The sequence below is a fragment of the Adiantum capillus-veneris genome, chromosome 28 (genome assembly GCF_014529385.1).
Source record: "Adiantum capillus-veneris isolate H3 chromosome 28, ASM1452938v2, whole genome shotgun sequence".
NCBI lineage: Eukaryota > Viridiplantae > Streptophyta > Polypodiopsida > Polypodiales > Pteridaceae > Adiantum > Adiantum capillus-veneris.
This window is the reverse complement of record NC_140958.1, coordinates 5,947,204-5,970,104: the sequence shown is the minus strand read 5'-3', so window position 1 is coordinate 5,970,104 and position 22,901 is coordinate 5,947,204. Positions and strand designations below refer to the sequence as shown.

General features: G+C 44.5%; 1 pseudogene; it reads left to right on the top strand.

The window, feature by feature from the left end:
• Window positions 1-1,313: 1,313 nt before the first annotated feature.
• LOC147420009 (uncharacterized) lies at window positions 1,314-2,366 on the top strand (annotated as a pseudogene).
• Window positions 2,367-22,901: the final 20,535 nt, after the last annotated feature.

Genomic DNA, 22,901 nt, shown 5'->3' with positions numbered 1-22,901 from the left:
GAGAGAGAAGGGTAATGGTGAAGAGGGTGGGAGAAGCCATGGAAATTGCAGGTTTGAGTGAGGGAAGGAGAGGGAGGGATGTGTAAGAGTGAGTAGGTGTGTGGAAGGGTGAGAGAAGACTAAGGGCTACTTGTGAGAAAAGTGGGCAGACTGGGGTCCACTCAAAAAATCATAGCTCACCGCTGGTAGCTCCACAAATCATGAAAAAATTTGAGGTGGTTATTCAGAGCGTGGGCTACATTTTCTCTTTTGATCACCGCTCCAAATTCGGAGTGGAGATAGGTGCCAAAATTCTCACCAAAAAGCCTGTTTTTATGCCTGCAAAAGTCTTTTGGTGGCCCCCTCCTTTGTTGAATTTGTACAATGCATCCAAGAGTGAGCCCCTCCTTTGTCATATTATAATACAAAGCATCCAAGTTGCCCTTGACCCATGCATGGACGAGGATTATTGGTGAATAAAGAAATATATACATGGTGGGACTAGTGTATGGACTATTCATGGACTTTAGCTTAATGAGCACATGGTGTTAGAATAATGAGTAAAAATAATAATAAAAATATGGAGGAGTTATGGATATGGAAAGATATTGGAATCATATGATATGGTCCCTCCTTGAATTATTTTGGGTGAAAGAGGAAAAGGTATGCAAGTAAATAATATAATAAACGTGACCAATGAGTAGAAATCAATTTTTTGTTTTCACGAGGGTGAGGGTGAAAATGTGGGAGTGATTTGTATAAAGGAAAAATATAAGGTTAGAGTATGTATATATTGGCCAAAAATATACTTATGGTGTAAGAGGATGAAAGAAGGTGTACATAGGTTTAATAAAACACACACCTAAGTAGAAATATTTAAATAAATATACCAAAATAATTATAACAATCCCTATATTTAGGCCATATATACAATGCAATATTTACACACAAATGGGCCATAATATATTTTATTTTATTGATTTTATTTATTTTTTTGACTTAACTAGCCCAGTGACTAGCTAGATGAGGATTTTAAGAAGATATGGGAAAAGCCCCCTAACTCACACACGCCTATGTACAGTGAAATGGTAGGGATAGCTACAGTGTTTGGGTGAATTTGGTAGGGTGGAGTAACTTACTATGGCAATTATGGAGAGCCGAAAAACGGCTATCACTACTTTGGTGGTCCAAATAATAAGGTGGAGGAGAAAGAGAGGTCTTGCAAGTTTCACTGGGAGACAAATATGGTGGATCACACTAAGAAGTGCATTAAGCCAGCCTTTCAAGAAGAGCACAAGTATATGTGCAGGCAGTGGAGAATCGCACCTACTCAGATGGAGAAGGAACGATGTAAGAAATCTATACAAAACTATTGGACTCACAACCACATTATTGAGGGACAACTACAAAGCCTACAGCTATGGCTTGCATGGTGGGATGCACGAGCATCACGTTGGATTGATCAGTTTCTTACACAACACAAGGATTTGGGATTTGTGCCATCAACTAACCTATCTGAATCTAAACATGCAAGTATTCGTGTTGCACATGGAGCAACAAAGTATGTCTCATTGTATGAGGCTACCGCTGTTGACTTATGCTTAGCAGTGCAGCAAAGTGTGAAATATAAGTCTTTTATGGATGGAAAATATCATGGTACTGGTCCGGACTTGAAACAACTAGCTGAAAGGCTAATGGAAGGACACACAACTCGACCTATTGAGAAGAGGGTTATTGATTTGACTGCTTCTACAATGGATGCAGTAGGTCTTGCCTCTTCGGAGTATATGAGACATCCCATGGAGCAAGTAAGTTTGCGTTGAAAAAGAAAGTTGGATCACTCAACTTCGATTCATGAGACTGACAGTCATAGGCCTGAATATAATACCATCACAACCTCTAGAGCTATTCCACAATGTCCAAGCTTCAAAGTACAACAGGTAAAGGAGTTTGAAGTTGCAGAGTCCACTTGGGCCATTAGGAGAGCACCTCCTAAGGCTAAAGTGAGTTGTTTTGGGTTAATCAAGGAGACAGGTTAGAAGTACAACATTGAATCTATCTTTTTTGGTCGCTAACCTTTCCTCTATGGTCTTAATTTTTTTCTTGTTGATGTAGGTGAGAGGTGTGAGGTTGAGATCAACATAAATGGGGGAACAACATTGCATGGTGTTCCTGCCCCTTGCTTCAAGGGAAGAAGAAGATACCCAGGTGGCACACAAGAGCATGTCATTTGGTTTTGCAATAGCAATGTGCAAAATGCTTGGAATGTGCATGGATCTGTTATTTCCACCAGGTCCTGCACCTGGGGTGTGGCACATCTCAAAGGGAACGTTTCTATCTTTAGAAGAGACAAGTTTATTGAAAAAGTCAGGCTTTGTTTTGGATAATGGCTCTTAAGAAGGTGCAGTTGTAGAAAGCTTTCGATCTCAACCTCCTGCAAGTGCAGCACGGCCACAAAAGAGGGATTGTAGAATGGTCAAGTGGAGAAGCAAACTCACCAAAGATTTCAAGGATAAGATTGGCTTGGCAACTAAAATGCATACAACTATTCTTAGAGAGAGTATAATAGTCCCAAACGAAGTGCACGTTTTCTTCTTGGAGTCAAAGGGATCAAAAGCATGTGGGATTTCATATTCCATCACAATAAGTCAATTTCCACGGTGTACATGTGAGGACTTTGTGAGACGAGATGCAAAGGCAAGTACTTATATTCCATGCAAGCATATACACTTTATATTTTTAAGGAATCTTGGATTGGATGCAAATGTTCATGCATTTATGCATCAAGCTGCTCTCTCAAATATAGAGTTATTCCAAGCTTTGCATGGAAGACATGTGCTAGTGGCTGCTTAAGCTAGTTTCACCTTTTAGCTATCAAATTCATCCTATATAGGACTAGATGTTTTAGGCCTTGTATGGAAAACATATGCTAGAGTTTTAAGCATGTTTTTCTTTTTATCTATCATCTATATCCTATTTTTGGCAACTTACTTTTGTTGTACTAGCTATCCACAACAACCTACTCTCCCCCCTCCCTTTCCTCTATTCCCTCTTTCTCTATTTCCACTTAACCTAGGTGGTGTATGGAGATCATGATGTTTAATGATAAACCAAGTTATTTATGTGTACTTTTTTGCAGTCAAAAGCTCTTTGCAATGAGTCAAATCAAACCACATTCTCTCACTTTTAGTCGGTAAACTTTAGGTGTTGAGTCACTAAGCAGTTTGAAGAGTATTCTTTTTGGTTGTTTCCTTAATGAGAACTGGAAAAGTTTTCTTTTGTGCATTAGTTATTGTAGAGTGTCATTTTTCATGTTTGAACACTCTCTCTCTCTAGTCATGATCTATGTATGAGAAGTGTGAGTGGATTATATGTGTGTCTCTGTAGAAGATTGTAATTATAATATTTCTTATGTTGAAAATATTTATGTTTATGGTTTTAATGACAAAGAAGTAATGGATGTTTATGCATTAAACATATGGCAAGCATGTCACAATTGTTGTGCAGGTATATAGGTAGTTTATGGGTTGGCCTTCGGATGACTATGGCCATTTTACTAATGATAAGTTTTATGGGACTCTTTGGTTTCTTCTCACTTCAGTAACACGCTCTTGGAGCTAATCAATTCTTCAAAAAGTGTGTGGTAAGTACTAACTTAAGGAGAGAGTGGGGATAAATATAACCTAGAACTGAAAATGCTCAATAAAATTCCTGCATGGTGTTGAGGAATAAGCAAAAAAAGAAAATGGAGCGTACATAGTTTGTATACAAACATGGAATAAAAATAAAGTTAAGCGTAGTCGAGTATTACTAGGATTTCAGCTACAAGATATCTCCAAGTCATTTGTCTCGCTCGCTTTGTATCCCTTGCTCGCTTTTCAAGGCTTGTTAAATGGTAGCACCCCTAGTCTGGAAGGGACAGCTACTGGGATATGTGGTATCCCGCAATGGAATAGAAATGGCCAACGACAAAATCCAGTGTGTTCAGGAAGCCAAAGCACCCAGAAATGCATCTGAGTTAAGCTCTTTCTTGGGTTATATTAACTTTTACAAAAGGTTTGTGCATAAATTTTCCTCCCAAGCTGTACCATTGTATGAGCTCACAAAGAAAACCAGTAAGTTCAATTAGACTGCTGAGTGCGAGGAAAGTTTTCAAAACTTAAAATAAGACATTATCAGTAAACCAGTCCTCAGGCAACCAAACTAGGATGTTATCTTCCATGTACATGTGGATGCTTCGGGACTGGCAATGGGGGCGATATTGGCTCAGTTAGATGGAAGGACTAATTATCCTGTTTATTTTGCAAGTCGCAGATTCAGTCAAGCTGAACAAGGTTATACAACCACTGAACGAGAAGCCCTAGGAATGCTTTTTAGTGGTACAAAGTTCAGGCATTACTTGCTAGGCAAATTGTTTCATTTCTATATGGATCATCAAGCTCTTGTGTTCTTGATTAATAAAGTCATTATTCAAGGCAGGCTAATACGGTGGATGATGTTCCTCATGGAGTTTAAATTTTGGATTTTTCATAAGCCTGGCAAGAATCACCGTGGCGCTGATTTTCTATCTAGGAGTACAGAGGGTTATTCAGGAGCATCTTTGAGGGACGAACCAGTGGATGCTGAATTATTTCAACTGGAAGTAGGAGAATCAGTTGACCCTGAATGGTATGACGTTTATTAGTTTCTTTCTCAGGGTGCTTTCCCAGATGACTGGAAGTAGAACCAGAAGAAGGATTTGGTCATCAAGAGCTTGAAGTTTACTATCATTGGGATTTCACTCTATCGATTAGGTGTTGATGGTATTCTTCGGCGTTGTGTGCCTATGGAAGGGAGAATGCAAGTCATCTTAGAGGCACATAATGGCGAATATGGTGGACATTTTTCCAATGAGGTTACCTACAAGAAGATTCTGCAGGCTGGTTTATGGTGGCAAACATTGATAGCTGATGTTAGAAGTTTTTGCAAAACTTGTGACATATGCCAAAGAATGGGTAGACCTACAACTGCAGACATGACTCCCTTAACGCTAGTACAACCACTGGGTGTTTTCATGAAATGGGGTTTGGATTTTGTGGGACCTTTTAAGAAGGTTACCCCCAGGAAGAATAAGTATATAGTGATGGCTACTTGCTATGTCACTAAGTGGGTAGAAGATAAGGCTCTTCTTGACAACACAGCCGCGTCCACTACAAGATTTCTATTTGAGAATATTGTCTGTCGCTATGGATGTCCTGTGGAGATTGTGTCGGACCAAGGGACACTAGTGTCTGTCCTACTAGATATGCTTTCAGTCAAGCATCGAAAATCTACCCCTTATTATCCTAGATGCAATGGACAGGCTGAAAGTAGTAACAAGAGTATTAAGACTATTCTCACTAAGGTTGTGTAGAAGAAGCCAAACCATTGGGATTTGAAGCTCCAAATAGCTTTATGGGCATATAGGACAACTTACAAAGTCACTACAGGATTGACACCATTCAGAATGGTGTATGGCACTGAAGCTATTGTTCCTATGGAGTTTGTTATCCCAAGTCTCAGAATGGCTGTGGAATATGGGTTAGACTTCAACCACAATCTGAAAAAACGCCTGGAGAAGCTTACCCAGTTAGATGAACTTAGGCAATGGGCTATGCTGGAACAAGAGATTGTTCAACAATGAAGGAAGCATTGGCATGATCGCAGAATTAAGGTCCATGATATTCAAAAAGGGGATCTAGTGCTCCTATATCAGTCCAGATTGGGTCCTAAGAGCCGAATCTAAAGATTGCCTGGGCAGGACCATTTGAAGTGGACTGGGTTTTCTCCAATGGCACGGTAAGATTAAAAGACTTATCTGGACTACTGTTGTCCGGGGTGTATAATGGACCGAAGATCAAGCTCTACTATTCCGAATCTAGAAAACAGAATATTAAGGATTTGGGAAAGGAAGAACAAGAAATACCAGAATCAGATATCTTGGGTTTTTTTTTGTGCACCCAGTTCTAGACCCAGTCTCAGACCAGTACCAGTACGACCAAGATAGACTGGTACTAGGACCAGAACAGTGTGAAAGTAGTTATCAATTTTTAGGCGCCCAATGGTCAGATAGAACTTTAGTAGAAATCATTTCAAGGATGGAGGAAGTCTTGTCCAATGCATGTCTACCACGACAGTTGCGGTGCACAAAAGTCTAGGAATGGTAAGTGGTGGAGCTTTTATGGTGCGAACGTGTATAACAGTAAGGAGAATCGGCATTTTTCCTCACAAATCTCCTGCGCGACGATTCCCTCCTGTTGTCCATCCGTCATCTCCAAGCTCTGAGGTATCTTCGCTACAGCCGCAGACTTCGTCTTCCGGGGAGATAGTGGACTGTCGTCTAGCTTGCCAGCAACACCTCGGTACGGCTTTGGAGAATCAAGTAAGTCTTCCTCTTCCTCGCCTGTTTCCTCAACTTCACAATGTATGGGTAGGAGGATACACTCCAAAAAGATGTAGGAATCTCTCAATGAAACCCAAGCTCTTGTCAATTCTGCAAAGGAAAGCCTTCCCCTCATCCCTTACAACAAGATTCAGCGTTATGTGTTCACTTACCAAGATATGGCTCTGTTACAACTGTGGGATTTACGAGTGGTTCTGCAAGCCACAAGAATTTACTTTGACACAACCATCATCAGGCAGGTTCTAGACTCTTTCAATGTTGAAGATGGCAGTGGTGTGATATATGCTAAGAAGGTGTCTGTCACACCAGACAACATAGCTTTTGCATTTTGTATGCCAAATGAGCCCAAGTCGTCTGTGGCAACTCCAGAGCAGCTCAGAACAGTCTTGAAGGAGGATGATGCTGCCAAGAAAAAAAGAAAAGCCAGTTGGTCAAGGAATTCCAGTGGTCGGAGTGGAAGCTCCCGCTGCTTATAGGTTTGTGGCTGAAGCTGTTAGTCTAAAGAATAATCCGACATATGTGTCAGAGAAGCTTTTTGCTATGTTGCTAGCAAAAAGACTGGATTCAAAAGTTTCTATCAACCTCTATCAGATATTGTCACATAATGTGCTTCGGCAAACTACCAAACTGAAATCCCAAAGTGTATCAAGGCCTGGTATGTTTGGCAATTTTTGTACTGGGCAACTGCTCCAGATTCCCATGACGAGGTGAGAATGTCTTAGAATGAGAAGCCATTTCCAGTGTCAAAAAATATCGATTTGTCTTTGGATGAAGAAGCAACAGACAGTCAGTCCACTCCGATAATACTAAAAAGGAAGGCTGAACTAGATGAATCTGGCAGCTCAAAGAAATCAAGGACGATACTGATGAAGAGCAGTTCTTTTCTGACGCAATTGGAGAGTCAAGTCAAAAAAGTGACTACTGACAAGACTCTAGTTAGCCAGGCTGACAAACAAACTGATTAGACCACTGAAATCAACCAGTCAACAGGATAGATTACAGTCACTACTAGTACTGGCCAAGATCAAGCGAAAGCGACTACTCCTGAAAAGTCAGCAGAACAGTTGGATAAGGGCAAAGGTCCAGCATCTCCAACCCTATTGGACCGCATCTCCATCCCAAACAATGAAGAAGCTCTACACCTGATGAAGAAGGATAGGTTATAGCAGCTGCAGACCCATCCACTTAAAGGGCGTCTCCTTCTACAAAAATCTAATTATGCTACTTTACCCTATATGGCTCCTGTTACAGTGTATGAGCCAACTGATTCTGACCCAACAAGAGTCAATGATGGATGTTCAGTCCTCATCCAGTCCTCATGGAACACTATTGTCAACTGTATGGGACAAATGGTGGACGCTATAGGGTCAGAACATGAATTGAATAAGGTTAAAGATGAATTGAAGGAGGTTGAGGACCAGATTGAGAAGCTAGAGGAAGCAAGAGAAACCCAAAATCAGCAACACAATCTACTTGAAGCTCATTCAGAGAGAACCATTAAGCTACTGGAAAGTAAGCTAGCTAAGGCAGAGTCTCATATGTAGATTATGAAGGAAGAAAAGGGTGAAGCACAAAGAGCTGCGGATCGGTTCAAAACTATGCTGAGAATGAAGAGAGTTGACTTCAACTCCTTGATGCTTCATCATAAATCTCCGAAGACTACCCTCACTAAAAGATATATCTATAATAACTTGGATGAGATTTTAAATCCATCAGGCAATGCTGTTTTTGATCTGGATAACTTGAAGTCTCTTATGGAGACTATGCAGAGTGACTAGTAGGAAAAAGTTGCTGAATATAATAATGCTGTGACAAATCAAGCCATCCTAGATTATATTGAACAACAAACTTCCCTTGAAGAAGATGAGGATAAGGAAGAAGAAGCAGATAAGGAGGAGGGAGGATGACCTCGACGAAGGGCATACTAATGCTGATGATGATGATCCTCTCCTCCATCTCCACCTTCAGGACCTGGTACTTGTGGCACAGGGCCAACTGGAGGAAATCAGTCACAGCCAGACCTGTATGAAGGGCAGAAGTCAGGCAATCAGTAGCTAGAAGAACAACGACCCAATAACACTAGGAATCCACCAGCACACCAGTCACAACACAATAGGGAGGTTAAAGGGAAAAGTAAAGTTATGGCTAAGGGACTAGCAGTTGATAAGCAGCATTCATTACAGCTTATCACACTAAACAGGAGATTGAGACATCAACAGGCTCCCATAACCACGCAATATCTGGAAGATGATGATCTCCTATCTGATATGGAACACTTTCAGCGACGACTGTATGTCAGTGCTAGGGAAATGATTGAGCACTGGAAATCAGTTTCTTTTCATGATCAAAAGATTGCCACTTACCTACGCATCCCAGCACAGTCCAGCTGTTGAAAAGGGTGTCTGAATGGATAATCATTGTTAAAGAGAGAGTGACCAATCCACATTGGCAATGACAGTCTACTACATATTGTTGCTCTCTGGCTATAGAATTAGAACTTCTGCAGGGAAACAAGCCAACATACAAATGCATGAAGGAATTCAGGAATCAGTTGAAAGAGGTTTTGGTGCAGATGCAAATTGCTATAGGATTTTTGGATCAAAGGGTGCGGGCCATTCTTGAAGATCAGACGGCCACTAGCAAAGGACCTCAGACTAGAATGTCAATTGGAGAACAGGCAACTGCTCTCCAAAAACTGTTTCAGCTGGTGAGAGTAACCAAAAAAATGATGCAGCAAGAGAACCAGGATGTTCTCAACTTCTTAGAATTAGTGCATGATTCCCCAGTTCTCTTGTATGATTTACCAACAAGAGAGACAAAATTTCCAAGATTTTTTCCAACACTTTACCCTCAACATCCAGAACCAGTTGATCACCTTACATATTTCAAGATTATTGGTGACCTCCAGGATTGATATGAGCGATCGACTGTGGAATGGAAAACTTGGCAAACATTGTTCAATGATGCTCTCCAGCTAAATGATCTTCATGAGCTGAAACAGGAGGTGCAGAGGATTAGACTGTGTATGGGTCAGTGGAAAATTCAGATCAGAGGCCTCGCCAAGATCACCAATCAATTGCTACAACTTACTGTTGAGTCCTCTAAACTGCCTGAAAAGGATATTACAGCTAAACCAGGCCTAGGAACACAGTATAGAGAGATGGTGGAGATTCTTTTTGAAGCTCGTATCAAAACCAATCAGCCTCTCCCAGAAGGATGGATCCATACAGCTTCACATTGTCACAAACTGGCCAGAACTAGGATCACCAAAGGCAGACGCATGCTCTATGATCCTGACACCAAAACCTATCATCCTCTTACACCTTATGAAGTGGAGATGACCACGGAAAGGCGGGATCCGCTTGAGCAGGAGGCCATTTACAGACTCATTCAGAAGGAGAATGCTGGCACTGGGACTTCTCAGACGCCATCTAGGCCAAAGGGTAAACGGAAGTTGGTTCAGTGGAAGGATACTGGGTAGTTCCATCTCCGAATTTAGTCGAGGGCATTTCCTTCTCAGCTGGAAGGTTGATATCAGCTTGTGTAGATGATGAGAGCTCTACACTGGCCTTTTCAGCTGTCTCTCTATGATTGGTCAGGTCCAGTCTCTAGAATCAGAATCAGACGGTGGATTTTTTCTCTTCAAACTAGAATCAGACGGGGGAATTTTCTTTTCAGAAATTTTGGAATCTTCCCAAAATTCAAGAAAGGAGGGAAGGATGTAGATGGCTGAGACAGTTTCAATATGTGGGAACCGGCTCCTGTGAGACGGGTAGTGGATCAGGCAGTAATTACTACGGTAATTACCATGGTAAACCCAAGGCATATAAATAGGACCCATTACATTGTAATCGGGTTGGCAATTGTTGTCGACAGTTTTTACGGGCATAAGTTACAGGCAGGCATTAAGTCATTTGTCGGCTGTACTCTGTTCATCTTTTGGCCCATAAGCCACATCATCTTCATTGTAATACCTCATCTGTAATTCCAATTATAGCAGTGCAGTATATTCCAGTTATACCTACTCTGTACTCAGTTACTCTGAATCTGAATATGAATATCATTCTCAGTACTTAGTCTGGTTCTTATTCCAGTAGATGTATTCTAGTTCAGTTTCTGGTTCTTTGTCCAGTCTACTGTCTGAACTAATACATCACCAGTAGCTGTAAGATTCTAACACTAGAATTATCTATCTCAAGAGATCATCTCCAATTCCACCTGTCGACCACTGTTCAAAACATACAAAGAATCCATTACGTTAGAATTTTAAAGTACAAATAAACGTAACTACCAAACCTAAAGAGCAATGCAAAAACACTTACAAAATCGGCCTCAAATGATTCCCACCTGCCACTCCCCAAGTGGTGCGAGATCCTTGCCTCTACTCGCGCTTTGGCTGCCTTTTTTTGTTGCTTTCACTTGTCAGGATTATCGCGTGCTGCTCGCTTGGCATTCTTCCAATATTCTTTGGCCAGTAAATCTTGTCTATTCCACCCATGCTTTATTGCTTTTTGTACTTCAGAACCCTTGTGCTTGCAGTATTAGCATTCAAACCTTCATCAGGTCTTCATTGAAGTGCTCATCCCGACTTGACATGGGAAACTCGTCATGCAGCATGCTCATGACTCTGTCTTTTAATTCACTTGGTACTTGACTCTAGGTGTTTAGTATGTAGTGTCTAAACACCTGAGAGCAAAGACTGCGCATGCGCGAGATCACCTTAATGCCTTCATGATCCAAGATGATGTCGCCGTTGATGTCGACAGAGTACGACAAGCCCTCTTTCCTGTGACGCGTGAACCTAGGTGTCTCCGCAGGAGTCTCTAGAGGCGTCTTGATGGGGGTACAGACGTCAGTTGTCTCCACTCAAGTCTGGACCCTGAAGCGAGGAGTGTCAACTGGGGTGACTCCCGAAGGAGTAGGTAGTGGTGTGTAGCCAGGAACGGCCAATATCCGCACAAAACCTGGCATAGATGGCGATGTAATGGCTGGTGTGGGGTCGGGCAAAGAAGGGGAAGGTAAAGAGGGTCATCAAACATGAGGCTCATGTCAAGGCATAAGCAGATGGCATCCCCAGAACAACCGCCACCGCCATCACTAAAGTGTCGATGCCTAGACAAGTGTGAAGATCATCTCATCGACTCCAAAGCTTCAGAGCGCGTTGAATGCTCCAAAATAGAGCGAGACACTGAAGGAGTAGAATGAAGTGATGGTGCTCCAGAGCGATGACGATCCTCGTACCACCTCCTCTATTGGGGTGACAAAGAAGAAAGAAACTCATCATCATCCATACCTGCATTAAACACACAAACACTTAATCTTAATATTGAATGGAGAAGAAAAACATGGACAAGTAGAGAGAGAGAGAGAGAGAGAGAGAGAGAGACAGAGAGGACTCATAAAGGGGGAGGGATTCCTGTGTAAAGAGATTCCTGTGAAGTTCTTGTGAATTTGTCTCCTGTGTGCATTCTACGTATCTTGTAAAATCACTACGCTCCAAGTACGATGGAGACTGAGGCTGCAATCGCAAAGGAGGTGATCCGTCTCTGCTCATAGATGTTGCACGCCCCTCCACTAGATCTAGTCTACATTGATCTCCTTTTGTGAGATCCATTGCACCAAATTTGCAAGTTTGTAGATTGTGTTACGAACGTCAGGAGACAAACATCCCTCAATGGCCACCGGTAAAATAAACTGCAAAACACGTGTAGCAATGATATTAAAGTCCACACACAAATTTGTTCCACAATTCCCACTATGATATATTCCACTTCAAACAAACCTACCACATTTTATGCTAGTCGTCTGACTTCAAACCGGTAAGCTTTCCTTCTTTAGTGAAACACGTTTGAAGCGAATGCATTACGCCAGTGGGGGTCCGCACAGATCGAATGGTCTCTTTTACTTTGCATTCTTGGGCTTCTATCAGAATCCATGGTGCTTTAGGGAATTTTATTGATCCATCAGATGCTGTCTGCGGCCAATATTGCTCCATACAATCCACATTTCTAAGGTCCACCCTGGCTCCCAAAGTATCTTTCTTGCCGGTCAGATGGTCCCACCACAGATTACCCACATTCTTGAATATGTGCATTGGATCGAGCAAGTGATTGATCATGAGTCTGGGCCAATATGGTAGCTTGTACCATAGAGAGAGTCTCTTCATCCCTGAGGGAAAACCGTCATCACACATCTCCTTTTGCTCTAACCATGCTTGTGCAGAAATCCTCAGTGGCTCTCTCCCCAAAAAGCCGTTCGTGTAACACATAATTCTTTGGAAGATAAACTTGATGACCTTCATAGATTTGCTTCTTCAATGAGGGCACCCAACCGGTGGTGCAGTCAAAGTGTGTCGACGCTAGAGGGTGACATGGGCAGATGTGTACAGGCAGGTAGAAGCATGGCAAAGTGCAGGTGCAGCTAGGAAGTTCATGGGATGATAGGTAGCAGCGGAAGTGTATCCATGATGCGGCTTATAGGCCAAGAAAGGCTACACAAGGGGCTAATTGGGGTAGCAAGTGAAGGAGGTGCAAACTGCAGCCTTTGGGTCCAGGAATGAAGAGCTTGAAGTGCTGAAGGAACTGGTCCAGACGGCTCATCAAACCGAGCTACAGAGCCCAAGTTGTTGAAGGTCGAAGTTCTTTATGGTTTGCAGATTCTTGCCGGACAGGGCAGTTGGAGACAGGTGGTCCAAGTGAATCTTGAGGTGTAGATGCGTAGAGCTCAATTCATGGAGCTTACCCGTCTTTTCGGATTGCGGATTGGAGCCATGGTTTGCAAGATATGGTCAGTGGAAGTTTTTTCGGGGGCCGAGTCTGAGCCCACTTGGTCGCATTGGAGAATGTGCCATCTGGAATCTTCTAAGCCTCGAAAAAGTTCTAGAGCAGAGTGTACACCATATGGAGCTAGCAGGAAGTGACTGCACGCCAAGCGGAGTCCGGAGCGAGAAGATATGGTCGTCAGGAAATTGGGTGTTTTGGCCCGAAGTTGTTGGCAGATGAATCGGTCGTGTTTTGGTGGCCTCGGATCTCGGGCCTGGAGGAGTCGAATAGCAGTGCGGATGATGGAGAAGCAGGGCAGCAGTGCATGATTTCACTCGGGCCTTGCGGCTTGGCAACTGAAGGTGGGAGCACAAAATGGGGGCCAGGTCAAGGCAGATTGCAAATTTTTTTGGTTAAGGAAAAAATAATAAGTTTTTGTTGTTCTTTTGAAGTCTTAAGAGAATATGCCCCTCTGGGTCTACCACATGGACAAGGGTATAACCCACATGCGCAGAGGAAAGGCATCCGCGTGGGCTATATGGGCTGGGCCGTGGCCCTCCATAAGGTATCCAAGTGGAGTGTGGGAGCTCCAAGGTCGTGAGGCTATGGCGTGGGTGCCTTGGGCGCTGCGCGGCGGAAATGGAGGCGGTTTTGGCGGCGGCGGCCGGCTAGGGGCGGCGGCGCAGTGGCGCCCGCTAGTTGTCGGTGCTGATGATGTGGCGGCCCCAATGGGGGGTGTTCCCGTGGCTCTCAAAGCCCCAATATTTTAAAGGAGGAGGAGGAGAGCAATAGCGAGGTTGCTATTGCCCTCCCCTCTCAGGTAAGGGATGAGGCCCACAGCACAGAGAGAGAGAGAGAGAGGAAGTACGGGAGCAAAGAGGTGGACAAGGCCAAATGCAAAGGCACCAAAGGAGGAGATCCGACCGGCCAAGGTGAAAGGTGCAAGTGGACATGGTGTAGCATGCAAGGTTTCCAAAAATACACTAGGCCAAGTGTTGGCAATGCATAAAATTTCTAAAAGAACTCCAAAGGGAGTGCACGACATGGTATCGCACCACATTTTTTTCTTTTTTGGACTCCTATGCACACCCCTATAAAAGGGTGCTTATGTTCATTTGTAAGGGTCTTTCTGGACCAGTGTTTTTCGGCCAAGGAGGGTTTTTTGGCCAAGGCTTTTGGAGCTCTTGTTTTTGGTTGCGGAGGTTCATGCCGGCGGTGTGTTGGATGTACATGCTATTGCCTATTCTAGTAGACGATTCCCTACTATTTCAAGGCGTCATTCCGCTTTCCCCCTTGTCTTCTCTGCTTGTGTGCGTGTGTTTCCGGGTGTGTGTCGGCGTGTGTGCCCCCCCTAGGTTGGTAGTGCAAAGAGAGATAGAGAGAGGTTGTGTGAGTGTGGAAGGCTATGAATTGAGCGGAGTGGAGTGAGTGAGTATGTCTAATGCATTGCAAGGCGTATGTGCGTGTGGTTGTGTAAAAGCGATGGTTTGTTTGCGGGTAGTTTTGAGTTTTGAAGGTGAACCCTAGTGGATTGGGGCGCTGTGTATACCGTGGGCTATAGTGAGGCATTGTGTTGTGTGCTGGGTGTGTTCCCCTTTCCCCCTCTCCATCTTCTGGTGCCCCCACGGAGGAGCTGTCTGATGCTTCAATTTGCGGTTGAAAGTGGTGTTTTTTTGCCAATAAAGTGGTTGGCGAAGGGTCGAGATGTTTGATGGTCGAGGTTGAAGCTGACAGAGATGGTGGAGCCAGGTTTTGGCCCCATATTTACGGCCGTCAAAGATCCCGAGGATTGGTTAGCAGATTTCGAGTTATGGTTGTTGTCAATGCGTATGTTGACGGATGCGCAGAGATTACAGACGGTCCCGTTGTTAATGCGAGGACGAGCCAAGGTGTGGTTCGATGGCCTAGAGAGAAGTGATAGAGAGTCATGGCAAAAGTTGCAGAGTCAGTTTCTGGAGCGGTTTCGAGAGGTGATCACAGTAGAAAAAGCCGGTGAAAAGCTGAAGGCGGTACACCAGGATGTAAGTAAAGATTTCTCTATTTTCATTGAGCAGTTTGAAGCTTGTTGGAAGCAGTTAGAGATTGCTACTGGGGTCAAAAGCAATCAATCTTTGAAGCTGTCAAAGCTGTTAGAGTGCTTGCATCGGAGGATTAGGGAAAAGGTCAAAGATGGTGCCGATACCTATGAAGACATGGTCTATCTGGCAAAGATAAAGAGCAGAAAGGTGAAGCGGAAGTTGGAGTTGGGAATTCTAAAGCCAGCAGATTATATGCCTATTGCGGAGGTGGCAAAGTGCTCTTTGGTCCAACCAAAGGTGGTTCCAGTTGTGCGAAATGCAAGGCCTGTGGAGGTAAGACCTACTATTGGTTATGTTCCTTGGAGGTTTCCAGTTTGTGATGTGCATGTGCCGAGAGTGAAAGAGCTTGTCAACGAGGAGAAGATCCGTGTCGAGGGGAACCAATATGCAAAAGCGATAGCAGATGTGGAGGTTCTAGTACGGGTTGAAGAGGTAAAGCATGGTCTTGTTGAAAGTTTGCATGAAATGGTAGCAGAATGCAATCGAGACACAGATACCGAGGGTTCAAAAGCTGATGAAGAAAGTGAGCAAAGCTTTGGTGATGGTCAAGATTTTGTGGAGCAACAAGTGGATGCAAATGCTAATACGGAGTCGGTATATGATGCCGATGCCGATGATGATACAAGCTCGATTTTCTGGGAGACAAGCGAGGAGGATAGAGTGGATAAATCCACATCCCATGACGAGGAGACGGAATCTGATGAACCCAAACTGGTAGAGGTAAAGCTGCCCTCTTGTATGTTTGATGATATGGTGATAGCACATGTGCAAGAGGAGCAGGGAACAGAGCAAGTCGAGATGTTTGATGAAAGCCAAAAGGTGCGGTCTAGACCTACAGATGATGAAATGCAGGTGAAGGTGGTATGTGGTGCCATGCTAATGGATGTGCTAATGAAAGTAGCGGTGGAATGTGCCATAGTGGTGCAGTAGATGCACCATTTTGCCTAGAGAGATAAATCGGCCATGTCTATGGAAGAACTGGAGATGGATGCAGTAGCAAACGAGTTTCTCTCTTCCATGGAGAAGCATGATGCAGCGGTAGAAGAGGTGATTGAAGAGCAGGAGACTGAAGCTAGACAGAAGGAATTGTTGAGCGACCTTGAAGGGCCAATCGATGAGGAAGGGCTTGATGATTGTATAAGTGAGTTCGAAGAGGAGGTGCAAGAGTGCATGAAGCCGGTGCAAGAGATGTGTTCTATGGCACATGGAGGAGGTTCCCAAGATATGTCCAAGTTTTCAAAAGAGGTATGCAATCCATGGTTGAAAGGTATGCTTGTAAGTGCAACTGTACAGTATGTTATCCATCAGGTACGGGGTTCCTTTGAGAGGAGCTCTCCTTTGCATGGCTGGGAGGGAGGGTCAGAAGTGTTGGTTCATACAAATGATGTGGTTGCAGAGCCATATAGGGTGATGAAGCAAGATGATATTCGAAGAGGTGCTAAAGTGCTATAGGCCTTTTGTGTGCATGGATGGCTATGTGCTTGGGTAGGGCAATATTGGAGGTTGTTGTAAATGGATGAAAGTGAACAGAGCCAGGTGTTTGATCTAGGTGGAAGCTATGTTATGCACGGGGTGGGGCAATCCACTTGAAGGTTTAGGTGATAGAGTGCAATAAAACATTGTATATATGGTTTGAGTTTTGTCATAATGTGTGCCAGGTTTTTGCAGTTTATGGTGAAATAACGCTTTTATGTGGTTGAGCATAAATGCTCAACAGGGGGGTGGGCAATGATGGTGCAGCCAAAGTGTGTCGACGCTAGAGGGTGACATGGACAGATGTGTACAGGCAAGCAGAAGCATGGCAAAGTGTAGGTGCAGCTAGGAAGTTCATGGGATGACAGGTAGCAGCGGAAGTGTATGCATGATGCGGCTTATAGGCCAAGAAAGACTATACAAGGGGCCAATTGGGGTAGCAAGTGAAGGAGGTGCAAACTGCAGCCTTTGGGTCCAGGAATGAAGAGCTCATCAAACCGAGCTACGGAGCCCAAGTTGTTGAAGGTCGAAGTTCTTTATGGTTTGCAAATTCTTGCCGGACAGGGCAGCTAGATACAGGTGGTCCAAGTGAAGCTTGAGGTGTAGATGTGTAGAGCTCGATTCATGGAGCTTACCCGTCTTTTCGGATTGCGGATTGGAGCCATGGTTTGCAAGATATGGTCAATGGAAGTTTTTTCGGGGGCCGGGTCTGAGCCCACTTGGTCGCATTGGAGAATGTGCCATCTGGCATCTTATGAGCCTCGAAAAATTTCTAGAGCAGAGTGTACACAATATGGAGCTAGTAGGAAGTGACTGCCAAGCGGAGTCCGGAGCGAGAAGATATGGTCGTCGGGAAATTGGGTGTTTTAGCCCGAAGTTGTTGGTAGATGAATCGGTCATGTTTTGGTGGCCTCGGATCTCGGGCCTGGAGGAGTCGAATAACGGTGCGGATCATGGAGAAGCGGGGCGGCAGTGCATGATTTCACTCCGGCCTTGCGGCTCGGCAACAGAAGGTGGGAGCACAAAATGGGGGCCAGGTCAAGGCAGATTGCAAAATTTTTTGGTTAAGGAAAAAATAATAAGTTTTTGTTGTTATTTTGAAGTCTTAAGAGGATATGCCCCTCTGGGTCTGCCACGTGGACAAGGGTCTAACCCACATGCGCAGAGGGAAGGCATCCGCGCGGGCTATATGGGCTGGGCCGTGGCCCTCCATAAGGTATCCAAGTGGAGTGTGGGAGCTCCAAGGTCCGTGAGGCTATGGCGTGGGCGCCTTGGGCGCTGCGCGGCGGAAATGGAGGCGGTTTTGGCAGCGGCGGCCGTCTAGGGGCGGCGGCGCAGTGGCGCCCGCTAGTTGTCGGTGGTGATGATGTGGCAGCCCCAATGGGGGGTGTTCCCGCGCCTCTCAAAGCCCCAAAGGGTCTTTCTGGACCAGTGTTTTTCGGCCAAGGAGGGTTTTTGGCCAAGGCTTTTGGAGCTCTTGTTTTTGGTTGCGGAGGTTCATGCCGGCGGTGTGTTGGATGTACATGCTATTGCCTATTCTAGTAGATGATTCCCTACTGTTTCAAGGCGTCATTCCGCTTTCCCCCTTGTCTTCTCTGCTTGTGTGCGTGTGTTTCCGGGTGTGTGTCGGCGTGTGTGCCCCCCCTAGGTTGGTAGTGCAAAGAGAGATAGAGAGAGGTTGTGTGAGTGTGGAAGGCTGTGAATTGAGCGGAGCGGAGTGAGTGAGTATGTCTAATGCATTGCAAGGCGTATGTGCGTGTGGTTGTGTGAAAGCAATGGTTTGTTTGCGGGTAGTTTTGAGTTTTGAAGGTGAACTCTAGTGGATTGGGGCGCTGTGTATACCCTGGGCTATAGTGAGGCATTGTGTTGTGTGCTGGGGGTGTTCCCCTTTCCCCCTCTTCACCGGCATTAAATCTAGGTCCACATATGATACATGATCTGCATCCACTTGTTTGAAGCCGTGCATGTATACACATGATAATAGATAAGCTTGAGAAAAACCAAGATTTACAGTGTTTGAGTTTGAATCTAAATCACCTGAGCATTCTATTAATCCAGGATAGTCATGCATGGTCCACATTAGAATGCCTCTGATCAAAGCATTCCATCGACCTGTTTGTTGGCTCATATCCACCACTTCTATGCCGATCCACAATTGTTGTATCTCTTCCAATAGTGGACGAAGATACACATCCGTATTCTTCACTTTATTCCGCCCCGGCACAATCAAGCTTAGCCACAGGTGCCCCTTCTTGGTAGTCAACCACGGGGGAATATTGTAGTGACGATGACAATGGGCCATACACTGTAAGATGTTGATCTTTGACCAAATAGATTTACACCATCCAGAACCAGACCTAGGTGCAAATTTTGAGCTTCCCTGGCAAAATCCGACCATGTTTCATCTATATGTTTCCAGGTTGCACAATCTGCAGTAATCCGAAGATTTATTCTCCTCATGCCATGATGCTAGGGCGGCCATGGACTTACATTCAAAGAAATGCTTGATGAGAGGAAGCATAGGAAAATATTGCAAAACCTTTTGTGTAATTTTTGTTCTATGGAGATCTACTCGATATCTCTCAAAATCACATTTTGGACACTTCTCCATGTCTATGTATTCCCCTCTGAAAAAATGCAATCGTTAGGACAAGCGTGAATCAAATTGTAATCCATCTATAAGTTCTGCAAGATCTTTCTTACTTCCTGTCTGGAATCTGGCATCACATTATTTGTCAGGACAAGGGCAAGGCCGAACTAAACAAGGGCAAGGCCGGGCTAGGCAATGTGGAAAGGGAGTCCAACTAGAGCAAAGGGCTAGGAGCCATGCTATATAGTGCGAGGTTGGGAGGTGGACTCCAAGGCACTAGTTCCCCTTCTCTCACATTGATATCAAGAGCCAACTAATTTTGGGAAGGCGTGGAGCACTTTTTGCATGTGCATGAGGGCAAGGCCGTGGAGCTCTCTCCTTGACTGTTCTCGACGAGACAACGTCGGTGGGCAACCCCGCTTGCAAGGAGGAGGGCCGAGGTCCGCATCTACACCAAAACCCCCCCTCTCGGGCATGACAGAATCGTGTGGGCCTGCTAAAGACTTTATGTCTCTATGGCGAGGGTTTTCAAGCCACAACCAAGGCGTGCTGGGCAATCTCTTGCACCTCGTGCTGCCTACGAAGAAGCCATTGATTGTGCAGGCTTTTTTCTTCACTTAATGGGCACCCAAACCCTTTGGGTTAGTGGCCAACCTTGATCTTTTGAAAATTTAGGGGTCGATATCCACAGAAGGGTACCCCCCCTCCCTCTTGTGAAGCTTCAGGCGAAGCTCGGCATACCGAGTGGGGCAAAGGCATTCTGTGGCTCGCAGGCAGGCCGGGCAATAACAAGCAAAGCTAAAAAGTCTGTTGCGTATAATACACATGGTCTTTTCATAAATTCGTCTTCAATTTCTCCAAGATACAAAGACCAGTGCAATACTGGTGAAGGCAACCACACCTACACTAACGGATTGTTCTCTTGAAATCCGGAGCAAGATTACATCCTAGTGGCAATTCCAAGAACACCAACGGGGAGTCCAATTAATCACACTTGCTCTACGAATGGGGTTGGCAACTTGGACTTCCAACGAAATTTTCGGTCGCTTCAAGCAGGAGCACGAACGACATTAGCAAGGCTAGTTACCGGTGTCAATGGGATTCTTTATCAATATTTACCAGTTGCGGTACATCCTACATCTACGGAATATCTTATCGACATCAGGTATTTTTCTTGCTATTCCTTCCACTGCACTGTGTCACCATGGATTCAGATATCAATATCACTTTTGATTTCGAGCATAATACGCCGAATCCTGCCGATGATGGCTCGCAGCCAGATTGTTTGTGGGTCATCGCGACGGACTTCCATAGCATAGGTCTCATGCATCAACATAAAATATCAATACAAGGGAAGCGACCAGGATGAGGCATGGAAACTCACTAGGGTATCATTCCTAATGAAGTGAACTCGATGAGATGCAACTACTAACTCTGCAAGCAAATCATACACACTAAAGCCAAGTAATCTGCCTATGTCCTTCTACATAGCTCTACAGTCATCACGCCCGTTTACCATGCAAATCATGTCGGATTCGCACGAAACTTGAAGGGGAGCTACAGGGGACTATCAGGAGCATATCCTATCACTGTCATAGCATTCTGGAGAGGTACAAAGATCGCGATCGTTCATCCCAAAGTCAACAAAAACAGCAAACAGGTGATCCTAAAGGGTCGTTTTAGGGTTCCTAAAGCCTCTCCTAGGGTCAAAACAACATAAAATACGCGTATAAGCACTCAAAATAGCCATTTAAGGTCTCAAACTCAGAGTTGAAAACCTACATCGAATCTTGAATGATTGCACTTGAATGGAAGAGCAAAGTAAGAGAACACAATGCAATAAACAAATCTGAATTCGGATTACCGTAGCCACAGTAGCGAAGATTACAAGTTGGAGCAAGAAGAAGCTCTCAAACATACGTTGTCTTCTCAGTTTTTTGATAAAAGAAGATGATGTTCAAACTTACAAAACTTGACCTTTATAGTTTAAGTCTTTACAAATGGCTTGTCCGACCAAAAGCTCCTAAACTTCTAACTAGCTCTCCACTATACAATTGCTCCCAGAAAAATAATCAAAAATTTCTTTACAAGTTCTCGGCTTAGAGAAGCTCTTTTACAAAAGGTCAAGATTTCCGCAAAGATGTAGATTCCCTGAAAAATGTGACTCTTTCTTTGGAGACCATTGCTTTGTCCGCCAAACACTCCCCCCTTCCTTATCCTTGCACATCCTCGTGCATGTTCAGAGCTTTGGTCATTGATGGGGCTCCAAGGAGGCAAGTGTCGTTGAAAAGCTTCACGTAAGGAGTATAGCCTCCAGGGCTTCTTGATGATGTCTGAAAGGATTTTCACTTAATGTGTGCTAGTATGCTTCGTACCGTGCCTTGAGGTCCTTAGGCATAGGATGAAAGATTCTTGAGTCAATTTCGAAGAAACCTGTGACGAAGGCCTCTTCAAAAGTCTACAAATAATGTGAAGGCAGGTATATTAGTCTTGAGTACATTGCCATCAGAATATGTCGTGGCGGCAAATCTTGGAGATTTCAGTAGATCCCTCTATGCCCTTCTAGGAACAGGTTCCACGGATGATCGTCGCCTTCAGTGTCTTTGAACACCTGGATGCAGGTGACAATCATTCGGGCTATCTTTACCAGCATTTGACAGGCCACATCGGGGACATCCCGTAGCAAGGTGATTGTCGAATTCAGAGTGTTGACTACATAGGCTACTATAGGAGGACTTTGCGCTGTCAGGACTAGGTAGTTCAGCTTTTGTTGCCTCAAGCCTTTCCATGTTGCAAACTCCTTCCATGTGCATCTTCTAGGGACTGGGCAGAAAGTAGGATCTATTTGAATGTGCTGAGGAGCGTTGTGGTAGTTGGTTGGATCCTATGGCTGCTTGTCCAGCCACTTCTACCTCCATTTAGGGTGATCTTCAATGAGAGCCTAAGATTCTTCAGCTGTGAGTGCTACACCTTCGTAATCTCCGTCTTTGTTTCATGGCAGGGTCGGCCGCATCTTCTCCTTCCATAGGATTGCTTCGTGGCATATCAAGGGAAGAGGTAGGTACTCATGGACAAACCCCTCCACCTGCTCTTCTGGCTGTAAGAACGCCAGGGCCGTTGAATCCATTATCTTCTTTTCGTATATCATGTAATATTTTGTTGGTCCCTCTGGCATGTCCTTGATGGTCTGAGTTAGATCATCTCTTATGTCTAGATTTGCCTCTGCTGATCCTTGCTCTTGTTCTCCTTGGTGTGATGTTTGTCTGATGTGGAGACCAATGCTCCAGCAGGTTCCTGGTTTGACATCAAGGTTGTCAGAGTACTTTTGATAGTGATGTATGAACTTTAACCCTCTGAAACCTTGCGCTTTTGTAAGCAAGCTGCTCCGTCGCTTTCTTTACCCTTGTTGTCAAATCTTAGCATTCCTTTTCCTTGGTTGTCAACTCAGTCCTAACATCCACTAGATCTCTGATCAGAGACTGAGCCTGCTGTCACTCAATGTCTCTTTCCTGTGTTGTGAGCTCTAGTTGTGCCCGCGGGCTCTCTAACTCCTCTTGACCAGTTTTTTGCTTTTGTTCAGCCTCTTGTACCTGCTTTTC